This window comes from Somniosus microcephalus, chromosome 6 (assembly GCF_052327205.1).
Source record: "Somniosus microcephalus isolate GS21.2 chromosome 6, FLI_Smic_1.0, whole genome shotgun sequence".
Lineage (NCBI taxonomy): Eukaryota > Metazoa > Chordata > Chondrichthyes > Squaliformes > Somniosidae > Somniosus > Somniosus microcephalus.
Genome location: NC_140992.1, coordinates 149,422,302 through 149,435,674, shown reverse-complemented (window position 1 = coordinate 149,435,674; position 13,373 = coordinate 149,422,302).

Sequence of the window (13,373 nt, the reverse complement as noted above, 5' to 3'; positions counted from 1 at the left end):
GTTTCTCTGTCTCTCTCCTCCTCACTGTTTCTCTGTCTCTCTCCTCCTCACTGTTTCTCTGTCTCTCTCTCCTACTCACTGTTTCTCTGTCTCTCTCTCTCCTGCTCACTGTTTCTCTGTCTCTCTCCTCCTCACTGTTTCTCTGTCTCTCTCTCCTCCTCACTGTTTCTCTGTCTCTCTCTCCTCCTCACTGTTTCTCTGTCTCTCTCTCCTCCTCACTGTTTCTCTGTCTCTCCTCCTCACTGTTTCTCTGTCTCTCTCCTCCTCACTGTTTCTCTGTCTCTCTCTCTCCTCACTGTTTCTCTGTCTCTCTCTCCTCCTCACTGTTTCTCTGTCAGTTCAGTTCAGTTCAGTTCAAATGCTTTATTGGCATGAAAGTTTACAGAGAACCATATTGCCAAAGCTTACATAGCAAAAAGGTACAGTTTTCCAACATTCTGTAGGTGTCAATCGATTTGACATTTGTTGGGTATATACAATATTACTTTTAAACAATATTAATTTTAAACTGTCTTTCTACTTCATTTGGTACGTTCAATATTAATTTTAAACAGTCTTACTTTTAAACAGTCCTCAGGTTGTGACATGTTGTTACATATTTAGCCCCAAGGTATGGTCTGTCTCCTTCTCCTAGGACTAATCTCAATTTTGACAGATCATCCAATTCCTTGAAATCTGGGGTTGTTTGGCTTAGCTTGTTGAATAATATGTTTCTTGATGTGTTGAATTTTTCGCATTTTAGGAGGAAATGCATTTCTGTTTCAACCTCGCCAGCCAGACATTGATCGCATATTCTATTCTCTCTAGGCTGCCAGGATTTCTTGTATCTGCCTTTTTCAATTTCCAGTTGGTGGTCGCTTAGTCTGTACCTGGTGAGGGTCTGTCTCTGTTTTGTGTCTCTGATGGTCGTGAGGTAGTCTGCCAGTTTATATTCTCTTTTTAGGGCCCGGTAACATTCTAATCTGCTTTGGCTTTCGGTTATTTTGTTCCAATGTTCCAGGTAGGTTTCTTTGCATTTTTTAATGATTTGGTTCACTCGGATTGGTGTTTGGACGGCTGTGTTGGTCTGGGGCTGGTCAGGGTCCGGCTGAGTACTTAGTTTCAGTAGCAGCTGACTCAGGGGACTCTTTTCTGGGTTTAGCTCTTGGGTCTGAAAGGCTTTGAAATGAAGGGTGTCTGGGGAGCTAGATTTGAGGTGATTTAGGAAGTTTAGTGCTCGTTTTTGGATGTTTATTATCAGTGGGTATCTGCCTAGTTCGGCTCTGCATGCATTTGTTGGCGTTTTTCTTTGGGTGCGAAGGATGCTTCGGCAGAATTCTGCATGTAGGGCTTCTATTGTGTGTTTTTCCCATTTAGTGTAGCTTTGGTGATTTAGCGGGCCCCATACTTCACTACCGTACAGTGCAATGGGCAGGATTATGCTGTCAAAAATTTTGAGCCAGATTTTGATTGGGATTTGGATGTTGTAGAATTTTCTTTTTATTGCATATAGGGCTCTTCGGGCTTTTTCTTTTAGTGCATTCACTGCTATGCTGAAGCTCCCTGATGCTGTAATAGTTAGACCAAGGTAGGTGTAGCTCATAGTGTGTCCTATAGTGGTATCACTGAGGGTAAACTGGTATTTGTTTTCCTGACATCTGGGTCTTTTCTGAAAAATCATGATGTTGGTTTTCTTTAGATTTACTGTTAGAGCCCAATTTTGGCAGTATTTGTCGAGTAGGTCTAGTTGTTGCTGTAATCCCTGTTCTGTGGGAGACAGCAGAACCAGGTCGTCCGCATAGAACAGGGACTTCACTTCTCCATCTAGGAGACGGAGACCTGGTGACTCGCTTTGCTCCAGCATGTCTGCTAATTCATTTATGTATATGTTGAACAGGGTCGGGCTCAAATTGCAGCCCTGCCGGACGCCTCTTCTCTGGGTGAAGAAATCGGTGCGTTTGTCTCCAATTTTGACCCCGCATTTGTTTTTCAGATACATTGATTTAATAAGGTCATAGACTTTGCCCCCTATTCCACACTGAAGAAGTTTATAATAGAGCCCTTCGTGCCATATAGAGTCAAAGGCTTTCTTGAAGTCGATGAAACAGGCGAATATTTTCCCATTTTTTGTTTGGTGTTTATGTTTTTCGATGAGGGTGTGAAGGGTATAGATATGGTCGGCGGTGCGGTGTTTTGGAAGAAAGCCTATTTGGTTTTTTCTGAGGATATTATGTTTGTTAAGAAAATCAAGTAATCTACTATTTAGAATACTGCAGAATAACTTCCCTAGACAACTGTTGACACAGATGCCGCGGTAGTTATTTGGGTCTGATTTGTTTCCACTTTTATATATGGGGGAGATTAGTCCTTGGCACCAGATATCGGGAAAACAGCCTGAGCGTAATATGATGTTGAATAGTTTGAGTATCGCACCCTGCATCTCCATATTACTGAACTTTAGCATTTCATTTTTGATGTTGTCTGGGCCACAGGCTTTCTTTAGGTGGAGAGATTTTGTTTTTGTGGCCAGTTCTTTCCATGTGATTGGGGAGTCTAGAGGGTTTTGGTTGTCTTTAATTGTTGCTTCTAATGTGTGGAGTTTTTCTGTGACCTGATGTTGACTTGGGTTTGTTTTGTTTTTTGGGATGTCTTTGTAGAGGTTTTCAAAATGTGTTCTCCAGATGTCGCCATCTTGGATTGGTAATGCTTGCAATTGTGTTGTACTCAGGTTATTCCACATTTCCCAGAATTGTTTTGGATTGGTGGAGTTTTCAATTTCTTCGAGTATTTTGTGGGTATAGTTTTGTGTTTTGTTCCTAATGGTGTGTTTATATCTTTTGAGGGTTTCATTGTATCTAGTACGTAGGTCTGGATTGTTTGGTTGCCGATGCTTTTGGTTTGATATTTTTCTCAGGTCTTTTCTGGCATTTTTGCATTCGTGGTCAAACCATTTCATATTTTTATTTTGTCTTTTTTGATGCTTCCTCTTCTGTTTCACGAGGTCGGCTTTTACAGCTGCCTCATGGAAGATCATGTTTATATCCTCTATGGCCGTGTTTACACCATCTCTGGTGATCTCATATAGATTTTCTTTAAATTTTGAAATTTTACTTGTGAGATCAGGTGAATTTAGTGCTGTGATGAATTTATCTCCACTGTCTGGGGCCCATCTGTATGTCTGGTTTATTTTATGTAGCTTACTGTGTTCCTTTTTTGTGTCTGTAGTTTGGGCAGAAAGTTTAAGGTACACATTTATTTGGTTATGGTCTGAGAGGGGGGATTGCTGCCTGACAGTGAATGCGTTGATATCGCAGGGGTCCACTCTGTCTCTCTCTCTCCTCCTCACTGTTTCTCTGCCTCTCTCTCTCCTCACTGTTTCTCTGTCTCTCTCTCTCCTCACTGTTTCTCTGTCAGTTCAGTTCAGTTCAGTTCAAATGCTTTATTGGCATGAAAGTTTACAGAGAACCATATTGCCAAAGCTTACATAGCAAAAAGGTACAGTTTTCCAACATTCTGTAGGTGTCAATCGATTTGACATTTGTTGGGTATATACAATATTACTTTTAAACAATATTAATTTTAAACAGTCTTTCTACTTCATTTGGTACGTTCAATATTAATTTTAAACAGTCTTACTTTTAAACAGTCCTCAGGTTGTGACATGTTGTTACATATTTAGCCCCAAGGTATGGTCTGTCTCCTTCTCCTAGGACTAATCTCAATTTTGACAGATCATCCAATTCCTTGAAATCTGGGGTTGTTTGGCTTAGCTTGTTGAATAATATGTTTCTTGATGTGTTGAATTTTTCGCATTTTAGGAGGAAATGCATTTCTGTTTCAACCTCGCCAGCCAGACATTGATCGCATATTCTATTCTCTCTAGGCTGCCAGGATTTCTTGTATCTGCCTTTTTCAATTTCCAGTTGGTGGTCGCTTAGTCTGTACCTGGTGAGGGTCTGTCTCTGTTTTGTGTCTCTGATGGTCGTGAGGTAGTCTCTCTCTCCTCCTCACTGTTTCTCTGTCTCTCTCTCCTCCTCACTGTTTCTCTGTCTCTCTCTCCTCCTCACTGTTTCTCTGTCTCTCTCTCCTCCTCACTGTTTCTCTGTCTCTCTCCTCCTCACTGTTTCTCTGTCTCTCTCTCCTCCTCACTGTTTCTCTGTCTCTCTCCTCCTCACTGTTTCTCTGTCTCTCTCTCTCCTCCTCACTGTTTCTCTGCCTCTCTCTCTCCTCACTGTTTCTCTGTCTCTCTCTCTCCTCACTGTTTCTCTGTCTCTCTCTCCTCCTCACTGTTTCTCTGTCTCTCTCTCCTCCTCACTGTTTCTCTGTCTCTCTCTCCTCCTCACTGTTTGCTGTCTCTCTCTCCTCCTCACTGTTTCGCTGTCTCTCTCCTCCTCACTGTTTCTCTGTCTCTCTCTCCTCCTCACTGTTTCTCTGTCTCTCTCCTCACTATTTCTCTGTCCCTCTCTCCTCCTCAGTGTTTCTCTGTCTCTCTCTCCTCCTCACTGTTTCTCTGTCTCTCTCCTCCTCACTGTTTCTCTGTCTCTCTCTCCTCCTCACTGTTTCTCTGTCTCTCTCTCTCCTCACTGTTTCTCTGTCTCCCTCTCTCCTCACTGTTTCTCTGTCTCTCTCTCCTCCTCACTGTTTCTCTGTCTCTCTCTCCTACTCACTGTTTCTCTGTCTCTCTCTCTCCTGCTCACTGTTTCTCTGTCTCTCTCCTCCTCACTGTTTCTCTGTCTCTCTCTCCTCCTCACTGTTTCTCTGTCTCTCTCTCCTCCTCACTGTTTCTCTGTCTCTCTCTCCTCATCACTGTTTCTCTGTCTCTCTCCTCCTCACTGTTTCTCTGTCTCTCTCCTCCTCACTGTTTCTCTGTCTCTCTCTCCTCCTCACTGTTTCTCTGTCTCTCTCCTCCTCACTGTTTCTCTGTCTCTCTCTCTCCTCCTCACTGTTTCTCTGCCTCTCTCTCTCCTCACTGTTTCTCTGTCTCTCTCTCTCCTCACTGTTTCTCTGTCTCTCTCTCCTCCTCACTGTTTCTCTGTCTCTCTCTCCTCCTCACTGTTTCTCTGTCTCTCTCTCCTCCTCACTGTTTCTCTGTCTCTCTCTCCTCCTGACTGTTTCTCTGTCTCTCTCCTCCTCACTGTTTCTCTGTCTCTCTCTCCTCCTGACTGTTTCTCTGTCTCTCTCTCCTCCTCACTGTTTCTCTGTCTCTCTCCTCCTCACTGTTTCTCTGTCTCTCTCCTCACTGTTTCTCTGTCTCTCTCTCTCCTCACTGTTTCTCTGTCTCCCACTCCTCCTCACTGTTTCTCTGTCTCTCTCTGTCCTCACTGTTTCTCTGTCTCTCTCTCCTCCTCACTGTTTCTCTGTCTCTCTCTCCTCCTCACTGTTTCTCTGTCTCTCTCTCCTCCTCACTGTTTCTCTGTCTCTCTCTCTCCTCACTGTTTCTCTGTCTCTCTCTCCTCCTCACTGTTTCTCTGTCTCTCTCTCCTACTCACTGTTTCTCTGTCTCTCTCTCCTCCTCACTGTTTCTCTGTCTCTCTCTCCTCCTCACTGTTTCTCTGTCTCTCTCTCCTCCTCACTGTTTCTCTGTCTCTCTCTCTCCTCACTGTTTCTCTGTCTCTCTCTCCTGCTCACTGTTTCTCTGTCTCTCTCCTCCTCACTGTTTCTCTGTCTCTCTCTCCTCCTCACTGTTTCTCTGTCTCTCTCTCCTCCTCACTGTTTCTCTGTCTCTCTCTCCTCATCACTGTTTCTCTGTCTCTCTCCTCCTCACTGTTTCTCTGTCTCTCTCCTCCTCACTGTTTCTCTGTCTCTCTCTCTCCTCACTGTTTCTCTGTCTCTCTCTCCTCCTCACTGTTTCTCTGTCTCTCTCTCCTCCTCACTGTTTCTCTGTCTCTCTCTCTCCTCCTCACTGTTTCTCTGCCTCTCTCTCTCCTCACTGTTTCTCTGTGTCTCTCTCTCCTCACTGTTTCTCTGTCTCTCTCTCCTCACTGTTTCTCTGTCTCTCTCTCCTCCTCACTGTTTCTCTGTCTCTCTCTCCTCCTCACTGTTTCTCTGTCTCTCTCTCCTCCTCACTGTTTCTCTGTCTCTCTCCTCCTCACTGTTTCTCTGTCTCTCTCTCCTCCTCACTGTTTCTCTGTCTCTCTCCTCCTCACTGTTTCTCTGTCTCTCTCTCTCCTCCTCACTGTTTCTCTGCCTCTCTCTCTCCTCACTGTTTCTCTGTCTCTCTCTCTCCTCACTGTTTCTCTGTCTCTCTCTCCTCCTCACTGTTTCTCTGTCTCTCTCTCCTCCTCACTGTTTCTCTGTCTCTCTCTCCTCCTCACTGTTTCTCTGTCTCGCTCTCCTCCTCACTGTTTCGCTGTCTCTCTCCTCCTCACTGTTTCTCTGTCTCTCTCTCCTCCTCACTGTTTCTCTGTCTCTCTCCTCACTATTTCTCTGTCCCTCTCTCCTCCTCACTGTTTCTCTGTCTCTCTCTCCTCCTCACTGTTTCTCTGTCTCTCTCTCCTCCTCACTGTTTCGCTGTCTCTCTCCTCCTCACTGTTTCTCTGTCTCTCTCTCTCCTCACTGTTTCTCTGTCTCTCTCTCCTCCTCACTGTTTCTCTGTCTCTCTCTCTCCTCCTCACTGTTTCTCTGCCTCTCTCTCTCCTCACTGTTTCTCTGTCTCTCTCTCTCCTCACTGTTTCTCTGTCTCTCTCTCCTCCTCACTGTTTCTCTGTCTCTCTCTCCTCCTCACTGTTTCTCTGTCTCTCTCTCCTCCTCACTGTTTCTCTGTCTCTCTCTCCTCCTCACTGTTTCTCTGTCTCTCTCCTCCTCACTGTTTCTCTGTCTCTCTCTCCTCCTGACTGTTTCTCTGTCTCTCTCTCCTCCTCACTGTTTCTCTGTCTCTCTCCTCCTCACTGTTTCTCTGTCTCTCTCCTCACTGTTTCTCTGTCTCTCTCTCTCCTCACTGTTTCCCTGTCTCCCACTCCTCCTCACTGTTTCTCTGTCTCTCTCTGTCCTCACTGTTTCTCTGTCTCTCTCTCCTCCTCACTGTTTCTCTGTCTCTCTCTCCTCCTCACTGTTTCTCTGTCTCTCTCTCCTCCTCACTGTTTCTCTGTCTCTCTCTCTCCTCACTGTTTCTCTGTCTCTCTCTCCTCCTCACTGTTTCTCTGTCTCTCTCTCCTACTCACTGTTTCTCTGTCTCTCTCTCTCCTGCTCACTGTTTCTCTGTCTCTCTCCTCCTCACTGTTTCTCTGTCTCTCTCTCCTCCTCACTGTTTCTCTGTCTCTCTCTCCTCCTCACTGTTTCTCTGTCTCTCTCTCCTCATCACTGTTTCTCTGTCTCTCTCCTCCTCACTGTTTCTCTGTCTCTCTCCTCCTCACTGTTTCTCTGTCTCTCTCTCCTCCTCACTGTTTCTCTGTCTCTCTCTCTCCTCACTGTTTCTCTGTCTCTCTCTCCTCCTCACTGTTTCTCTGTCTCTCTCTCCTCCTCACTGTTTCTCTGTCTCTCTCTCTCCTCCTCACTGTTTCTCTGCCTCTCTCTCTCCTCACTGTTTCTCTGTCTCTCTCTCTCCTCACTGTTTCTCTGTCTCTCTCTCCTCCTCACTGTTTCTCTGTCTCTCTCTCCTCCTCACTGTTTCTCTGTCTCTCTCTCCTCCTCACTGTTTCTCTGTCTCTCTCTCCTCCTCACTGTTTCTCTGTCTCTCTCCTCCTCACTGTTTCTCTGTCTCTCTCTCCTCCTCACTGTTTCTCTGTCTCTCTCCTCCTCACTGTTTCTCTGTCTCTCTCTCTCCTCCTCACTGTTTCTCTGCCTCTCTCTCTCCTCACTGTTTCTCTGTCTCTCTCTCTCCTCACTGTTTCTCTGTCTCTCTCTCCTCCTCACTGTTTCTCTGTCTCTCTCTCCTCCTCACTGTTTCTCTGTCTCTCTCTCCTCCTCACTGTTTCTCTGTCTCGCTCTCCTCCTCACTGTTTCGCTGTCTCTCTCCTCCTCACTGTTTCTCTGTCTCTCTCTCCTCCTCACTGTTTCTCTGTCTCTCTCCTCACTATTTCTCTGTCCCTCTCTCCTCCTCACTGTTTCTCTGTCTCTCTCTCCTCCTCACTGTTTCTCTGTCTCTCTCTCCTCCTCACTGTTTCGCTGTCTCTCTCCTCCTCACTGTTTCTCTGTCTCTCTCTCCTCCTCACTGTTTCTCTGTCTCTCTCCTCACTATTTCTCTGTCCCTCTCTCCTCCTCACTGTTTCTCTGTCTCTCTCTCCTCCTCACTGTTTCTCTGTCTCTCTCCTCCTCACTGTTTCTCTGTCTCTCTCCTCCTCACTGTTTCTCTGTCTCTCTCTCTCCTCACTGTTTCTCTGTCTCCCTCTCTCCTCACTGTTTCTCTGTCTCTCTCTCCTCCTCACTGTTTCTCTGTCTCTCTCTCCTACTCACTGTTTCTCTGTCAGTTCAGTTCAGTTCAGTTCAGTTCAGTTCAAATGCTTTATTGGCATGAAAGTTTACAGAGAACCATATTGCCGAAGCTTACATTGCAAAAAGGTACAGTTTTCCAACATTCTGTAGGTGTCAATCGATTTGACATTTGTTGGGTATATACAATATTACTTTTAAACAATATTAATTTTAAACAGTCTTTCTACTTCATTTGGTACGTTCAATATTAATTTTAAACAGTCTTACTTTTAAACAGTCCTCAGGTTGTGACATGTTGTTACATATTTAGCCCCAAGGTATGGTCTGTCTCCTTCTCCTAGGACTAATCTCAATTTTGACAGATCATCCAATTCCTTGAAATCTGGGGTTGTTTGGCTTAGCTTGTTGAATAATATGTTTCTCTCTCTCCTGCTCACTGTTTCTCTGTCTCTCTCCTCCTCACTGTTTCTCTGTCTCTCTCTCCTCCTCACTGTTTCTCTGTCTCTCTCTCCTCCTCACTGTTTCTCTGTCTCTCTCTCCTCATCACTGTTTCTCTGTCTCTCTCCTCCTCACTGTTTCTCTGTCTCTCTCCTCCTCACTGTTTCTCTGTCTCTCTCTCCTCCTCACTGTTTCTCTGTCTCTCTCTCCTCCTCACTGTTTCTCTGTCTCTCTCCTCCTCACTGTTTCTCTGTCTCTCTCTCTCCTCCTCACTGTTTCTCTGCCTCTCTCTCTCCTCACTGTTTCTCTGTCTCTCTCTCCTCCTCACTGTTTCTCTGTCTCTCTCTCCTCCTCACTGTTTCTCTGTCTCTCTCTCCTCCTCACTGTTTCTCTGTCTCTCTCTCCTCCTCACTGTTTCTCTGTCTCTCTCCTCCTCACTGTTTCTCTGTCTCTCTCTCCTCCTCACTGTTTCTCTGTCTCTCTCTCCTCCTCACTGTTTCTCTGTCTCTCTCCTCCTCACTGTTTCTCTGTCTCTCTCTCCTCCTCACTGTTTCTCTGTCTCTCTCTCCTCCTCACTGTTTCTCTGTCTCTCTCCTCCTCACTGTTTCTCTGTCTCTCTCTCCTCCTCATTGTTTCTCTGTCTCTCTCTCCTCCTCACTGTTTCTCTGTCTCTCTCCTCCTCACTGTTTCTCTGTCTCTCTCTCTCCTCACTGTTTCTCTGTCTCTCTCTCCTCCTCACTGTTTCTCTGTCTCTCTCCTCACTGTTTCTCTGTCTCTCTCTCCTCCTCACTGTTTCTCTGTCTCTCTCCTCACTGTTTCTCTGTCTCTCTCTCCTCCTCACTGTTTCTCTGTCTCTCTCTCCTCCTCACTGTTTCTCTGTCTCTCTCTCTCCTCCTCATTGTTTCTCTGTCTCTCTCTCTCCTCACTGTTTCTCTGTCTCTCTCTCCTCCTCACTGTTTCTCTGTCTCTCTCTCTCTCCTCACTGTTTCTCTGTCTCTCTCCTCCTCACTGTTTCTCTGTCTCTCTCTCCTCCTCACTGTTTCTCTGTCTCTCCCTCCTCCTCACTGTTTCTCTGTCTCCCTCTCCTCCTCACTGTTTCTCTGTCTCTCTCCTCCTCACTGTTTCTCTGTCTCTCTCTCCTCCTCACTGTTTCTCTGTCTCCCTCTCCTCCTCACTGTTTCTCTTTCTCTCTCCTCCTCACTGTTTCTCTGTCTCTCTCTCCTCCTCACTGTTTCTCTGTCTCTCCCTCCTCCTCACTGTTTCTCTGTCTGTCTCCTCACTGTTTCTCTGTCTCTCTCTCTCCTCACTGTTTCTCTGTCTCTCTCTCCTCCTCACTGTTTCTCTGTCTCTCTCTCCTCCTCACTGTCCTTCTGTCTCTCTCTCCTCCTCACTGTTTCTCTGTCTCTCTCTCTCCTCACTGTTTCTCTGTCTCTCTCTCCTCCTCACTGTTTCTCTGTCTCTCTCTCCTCCTCACTGTTTCTCTGTCTCCCTCTCCTCCTCACTGTTTCTCTGTCTCTCTCTGTCCTCACTGTTTCTCTGTCTCTCTCTCCTCCTCACTGTTTCTCTGCCTCTCTCCTCCTCACTGTTTCTCTGTCTCTCTCTCCTCCTCACTGTTTCTCTGTCTCTCTCTCTCCTCACTGTTTCTCTGTCTCTCTCTGCTCCTCACTTTTTCTCTGTCTCTCTCTGCTCCTCACTGTTTCTCTGTCTCTCTCCTCACTGTTTCTCTGTCTCTCTCTCCTCCTCACTGTTTCTCTGTCTCTCTCTCCTCCTCACTGTTTCTCTGTCTCTCTCTCTCCTCCTCATTGTTTCTCTGTCTCTCTCTCTCCTCACTGTTTCTCTGTCTCTCTCTCCTCCTCACTGTTTCTCTGTCTCTCTCTCTCTCCTCACTGTTTCTCTGTCTCTCTCCTCCTCACTGTTTCTCTGTCTCTCTCTCCTCCTCACTGTTTCTCTGTCTCTCCCTCCTCCTCACTGTTTCTCTGTCTCCCTCTCCTCCTCACTGTTTCTCTGTCTCTCTCCTCCTCACTGTTTCTCTGTCTCTCTCTCCTCCTCACTGTTTCTCTGTCTCCCTCTCCTCCTCACTGTTTCTCTTTCTCTCTCCTCCTCACTGTTTCTCTGTCTCTCTCTCCTCCTCACTGTTTCTCTGTCTCTCCTTCCTCCTCACTGTTTCTCTGTCTGTCTCCTCACTGTTTCTCTGTCTCTCTCTCTCCTCACTGTTTCTCTGTCTCTCTCTCCTCCTCACTGTTTCTCTGTCTCTCTCTCCTCCTCACTGTCCTTCTGTCTCTCTCTCCTCCTCACTGTTTCTCTGTCTCTCTCTCTCCTCACTGTTTCTCTGTCTCTCTCTCCTCCTCACTGTTTCTCTGTCTCTCTCTCCTCCTCACTGTTTCTCTGTCTCCCTCTCCTCCTCACTGTTTCTCTGTCTCTCTCTGTCCTCACTGTTTCTCTGTCTCTCTCTCCTCCTCACTGTTTCTCTGCCTCTCTCCTCCTCACTGTTTCTCTGTCTCTCTCTCCTCCTCACTGTTTCTCTGTCTCTCTCTCTCCTCACTGTTTCTCTGTCTCTCTCTGCTCCTCACTTTTTCTCTGTCTCTCTCTGCTCCTCACTGTTTCTCTGTCTCTCTCCTCCTCACTGTTTCTCTGTCTCTCTCTCCTCCTCACTGTTTCTCTGTCTCTCTCTCCTCCTCACTGTTTCTCTGTCTCTCTCTCTCTCCTACTCACTGTTTCTCTGTCTCTCTCTCCTCCTCACTGTTTCTCTGTCTCTCTCCTCCTCACTGTTTCTCTGTCTCTCTCTCCTCCTCACTGTTTCTCTGTCTCTCCCTCCTCCTCACTGTTTCTCTGTCTCTCTCCTCCTCACTGTTTCTCTGTCTCTCTCCTCCTCACTGTTTCTCTGTCTCTCTCTCCTCCTCACTGTTTCTCTGTCTCTCTCTCCTCCTCACTGTTTCTCTGTCTCTCTCCTCCTCACTGTTTCTCTGTCTCTCTCTCTCCTCCTCACTGTTTCTCTGCCTCTCTCTCTCCTCACTGTTTCTCTGTCTCTCTCTCCTCCTCACTGTTTCTCTGTCTCTCTCTCCTCCTCACTGTTTCTCTGTCTCTCTCTCCTCCTCACTGTTTCTCTGTCTCTCTCTCCTCCTCACTGTTTCTCTGTCTCTCTCCTCCTCACTGTTTCTCTGTCTCTCTCTCCTCCTCACTGTTTCTCTGTCTCTCTCTCCTCCTCACTGTTTCTCTGTCTCTCTCTCTCCTCACTGTTTCTCTGTCTCTCTCTCCTCCTCACTGTTTCTCTGTCTCTCTCTCCTCCTCACTGTTTCTCTGTCTCTCTCCTCCTCACTGTTTCTCTGTCTCTCTCTCCTCCTCATTGTTTCTCTGTCTCTCTCTCCTCCTCACTGTTTCTCTGTCTCTCTCCTCCTCACTGTTTCTCTGTCTCTCTCTCTCCTCACTGTTTCTCTGTCTCTCTCTCCTCCTCACTGTTTCTCTGTCTCTCTCTCCTCACTGTTTCTCTGTCTCTCTCTCCTCCTCACTGTTTCTCTGTCTCTCTCCTCACTGTTTCTCTGTCTCTCTCTCCTCCTCACTGTTTCTCTGTCTCTCTCTCCTCCTCACTGTTTCTCTGTCTCTCTCTCCTCCTCACTGTTTCTCTGTCTCTCTCTCCTCCTCACTGTTTCTCTGTCTCTCTCTCCTCCTCACTGTTTCTCTGTCTCTCTCTCTCTCCTCACTGTTTCTCTGTCTCTCTCTCCTCCTCACTGTTTCTCTGTCTCTCTCTCCTCCTCACTGTTTCTCTGTCTCTCTCTCCTCCTCACTGTTTCTCTGTCTCTCTCCTCCTCACTGTTTCTCTGTCTCTCTCTCCTCCTCACTGTTTCTCTGTCTCTCTCTCCTCCTCACTGTTTCTCTGTCTCTCTCCTCCTCACTGTTTCTCTGTCTCTCTCTCCTCCTCACTGTTTCTCTGTCTCTCTCTCCTCCTCACTGTTTCTCTGTCTCTCTCTCTCCTCACTGTTTCTCTGTCTCTCTCTCCTCCTCACTGTTTCTCTGTCTCTCTCTCCTCCTCACTGTTTCTCTGTCTCTCTCCTCCTCACTGTTTCTCTGTCTCTCTCTCCTCCTCACTTGTTTCTCTGTCTCTCTCTCCTCCTCACTGTTTCTCTGTCTCTCTCCTCCTCACTGTTTCTCTGTCTCTCTCTCTCCTCACTGTTTCTCTGTCTCTCTCTCCTCCTCACTGTTTCTCTGTCTCTCTCCTCCTCACTGTTTCTCTGTCTCTCTCTCCTCCTCACTGTTTCTCTGTCTCTCTCTCCTCCTCACTGTTTCTCTGTCTCTCTCCTCCTCACTGTTTCTCTGTCTCTCTCTCCTCCTCACTGTTTCTCTGTCTCTCTCTCCTCCTCACTGTTTCTCTGTCTCTCTCCTCCTCACTGTTTCTCTGTCTCTCTCTCCTCCTCACTGTTTCTCTGTCTCTCTCTCCTCCTCACTGTTTCTCTGTCTCTCTCCTCCTCACTGTTTCTCTGTCTCTCTCTCTCCTCACTGTTTCTCTGTCTCCCTCTCCTCCTCACTGTTTCTCTGTCTCTCTCCTCCTCACTGTTTCTCTGTCTCTCTCTCCTCCTCACTGTTTCTCTGTC